The 3,628-nt window shown below is 42.9% G+C and overlaps 1 pseudogene; it reads right to left on the bottom strand.

Annotated features, from left to right (window-relative positions):
• Window positions 1-704: 704 nt before the first annotated feature.
• Window positions 705-824, bottom strand: LOC136646681 (5S ribosomal RNA; annotated as a pseudogene).
• Between the last annotated feature and the right edge of the window lie 2,804 nt (window positions 825-3,628).

Raw genomic sequence — 3,628 nt, 5'->3', positions numbered from 1 at the left:
ATTGCACTTGGGATCCATGGAAGTTGCAATTTGCTTTGGCAAAGGACAGCTGCTATGCCGGAGACATGCCCGTTGTCTTGCGTGCCCCCAGCCGTGGCTGCAGGTGGTGGCTGCTGCTGTGCCGGGCTGAATGAGGGTCTCTGTGAGTTTCTGAACATATGATCATCCATTCCTCTTGCACAACAAGGGGGCATTTTCCCCTCTGCCTGGATTTGATATCCACATGCATCTGTGCATTTTGCTGGTGCCGGGAGCTGCCTGCAGTAATTATGCTTTGAGCAGGCAGCCGTCACATTTGTATCACTTATAAATAGCACACTCAAAACCTCCCACTGCAGGTTTTTTTGGGGGGGACACTTGACACTTCAGAACTTCATAAATAACATGATTATAAACAACCCACCTACTCTGGTCTGTCTCTTGGGCAGGGGGGCTTATCCAGGCTCATGGTTTTGGCCACTACCACTATGTGAATAATTCCTTTTAGTTTACCACCCTCTGTTCCCACCAACATTTTCTCCTGGTTGTTCTAGCTGTCTTTCATACTGAATGGTCTGCAGACAGAACTCTGAATGCACCACTCAGCGCTTCCTCGCTCCCGTCTTTCTCTGTCATTGTAAAAATAGTCATGGCGCACCTACGTCATCCACCATAAGTCTCCCTGGCATGGTTGGCAACCTTCAGTCTCGAAAGACTATGGTATAAGCCTACATCACCCGGTATTCCCAAGCAGTCTCCCATCCAAGTACTAACCAGGCCTGACCCTGCTTAGCTTCCAAGATCAGACAAGATCGGGCATGTGCAGGGTAACAGTTGCTACAGACTTATGTTTTCTGAGGCACAGCCCAGACTTTGGAACTCTTGTCCCCCAAAGAATTTGCATGCCCAATGCCTAATGATCTTCTGCTGGTTATCAAGGGAGGTGGTTATTTTAACCCTAAAGTGTTTTTGGGAAGAATTTCTATATACTTTGAAAAGCAAAATGGGAGAATATTCAATGCTGTCATTTAAGAACCCATGTGGTCTAGAATAGAGGATGGGTTGTTTAACAAGATGCTGTTTAAAAATAAAACTCTACCTGTTAGATCAGTGCTAATCTATTTCTTCTCATTCTTTGAATATCCAGTGTATGTTATCCAGGGTTTCCTTCTATTAATGAGCAGGAGTGCATGTGAATGCAATCTGCATGTCTGTTTCCAGGCAAAATGAACGGGTATCTCTTTTTTTGTTGTTGTGCCCTTTGGCTTTGCTCACAGGCTCAAGCTGATACATTATTCAAGCAGGTTAATCACTATGGTGGAAAGATCTGATATAAAATAATTAATAAGTCATTGGAAAGCAAGGAGCATATCTATATTTTACTACCCTTTGCCCAGCTCTCTCTCTCTCTCTCTCTCTCTCTCTCTCTCTCTCTCTGCAGTCAGATAAAAAGGTAGACGTTATGAGGTCGTACACACAGACCAGCCACTGGCTAACTCACTTGTCACTTGAGATCCTCCAGACCACATTTCAGAAATCTAAGAGAGACAACTCAAATTTCACTGCAATAATTAGACAGGTCTCGTGGCTAATTATCTGAGGACATTATAAGGATGATTGATTGTCACTTACTTATTGTGAGACAGGTGTATTATTCTTCCCAGAGACATATCTTTTTAGCAATTATTTTCTAGAAATGTTTCAAAGCACTATTAATACATCTGCCCAGGAACCTGACTGGGAATAGCAGAAAGAGAGGACAAATAAAAATGGGAAATTGCTTGCTAGGTCTCCTGAGCAGTCAAGGCTTTGTTCAGAATATATTATATTCTTGGACAGGTATACTCAAAGGGTTGGTTTCTACCACTTTGCTTTGGGGGGGTTGGCAGGTTTGCTGTAGCTCTGTGATAGAATATCTGCTTTTCATGCAGGTTCCATAATTGACATCTCCAGATATGGCTGGGAAAAGATCCCCCTCCAACCCCTTCCCCAAACTGCTACCAGTCAGTGTAGGCAATACTGATAGACTAAATAGTCTGATTCACTATAAATCTCCTTTGTAGGGTTGTATGCATTTATACTGCTTTAATCCGCAGCAGAGTGGACTGTACTTCTTCAGGTGGGTGAAACCATTTTGGAATGCTTCTATGTGGAAAAATTCACCATAAGCAGAAAACTAGTTCTTACTGATGTGCTAGATTTTTTTTTTTAATTTGCAAAGATTTTTTTTGTCTGATGGAACATTCAAAAATGGCATTCCCCACCTGCAACCAAAGAGGTACAGTCCACTCCACCAGGAATGGGAACTTGAGTCAGGTGACATCAGGTAAGTCAGGTGAAAAATCAGCATTTTTTGCTGACTCGTGGAGACTTGAGTTTCCTGTGCTGATGACTTGGGCATTGACTCGAGTCTGAGGCCACATGATTCAGCACAGATTCCCCATGCATGCGCACTGCAGTCTGACTGTCTGGGTGTGATTGCTTACATTTTTCACAGTATGAAAGACCTAGTGGAGCCATCATTGGTCCGGGCGAGCAGCAGGGAAGTTTCAGCCAGGAGGCAGGCAAGATGTGTTCCAGGTCAGACAAAAGGCTGGAACTGGGTTCATACTTAATCTTCAGAATGCCAATTACTAGAGAAAATTGAAAATGTGACATTTTAATTTGGGGGTATGAAGATTACCTCTTGCCACAGGATAGCATTCCAACCACGGGAGCAGTCTCTCCATCTGGATTTCCTGCTGTTGCAGTTGTCTTTTGCAAACCAGGCAAGGGTGCTTGCAAAGTTTTTTTTGTTTTTTAAAAAAATATTTTAGAAACTTTTCGCAACCCACCAAAAATCAGCTCCTGAAAACCTTGCAAAGCCAGGGCAAGTCAGGATGGACGATATTGAGCTAGTTATACCAAGGATCTGATTTATTAGAAGGCAATTTTGCACATGCACACAATGCATATGTGTTACCAGCCCCTCTGTGGAGCCTGAATTCTGTAGTCAAAGTCTTTCAGACAACTCACATCCGAAATATTTGCTGCTGAGTAAACCTTTAGAATAGTGGTTCCCAAACTGTGGATTGGGACCCACTGGTGGGTTGCAGCCTGATTTTTGGTGGGTCACCAAAAGGCGATGGAAATATCAGATAACTAATTGCCTCAAGCCCTGTTCAAAAATCAGATGTTCTTATGTTCTTAACTGCTAATTACCCAGCAAAGAGCTTCGCTCCTGCAGTTTGCAAGATAGCTGCTAACTGCCCTGCAAGGAGCTGAGCTCCTGCAGTTTACAAGCATGCGTAAATATAGGGTGATAACTGTCTGAGGGTTTTTGTTCTGATTATTATTACTTATAAATAAATAAATAAATATTATTTGTTTCTAGATCTCCTTTTTTAAAGTCTTGCTAACCTATGCAGGGGATGGATAGAGAGATGCTCTTTTCCTTCTCACATGATACCAGAACCAGGGGAAACCTGCTAAAATTGAGCATTGAGAATCTTTCTTTACCTAGTGGACTATTAGACTGTGGAACTCCTTGCCACAGGAAGAGGTGATGGCATCTCACCTAGATGCTAGATGACCTAGATGCTCACCTAGATGCTAGAGGGGATTGGACAAATTTCTGGAGGAAAAGTCCATCACGGGTTACAAGTCATGA

This window comes from Tiliqua scincoides, chromosome 3 (assembly GCF_035046505.1).
Source record: "Tiliqua scincoides isolate rTilSci1 chromosome 3, rTilSci1.hap2, whole genome shotgun sequence".
Lineage (NCBI taxonomy): Eukaryota > Metazoa > Chordata > Lepidosauria > Squamata > Scincidae > Tiliqua > Tiliqua scincoides.
Note: the sequence above shows the minus strand (reverse complement) of the source record. Positions and strands in the feature narration are given on the sequence as shown.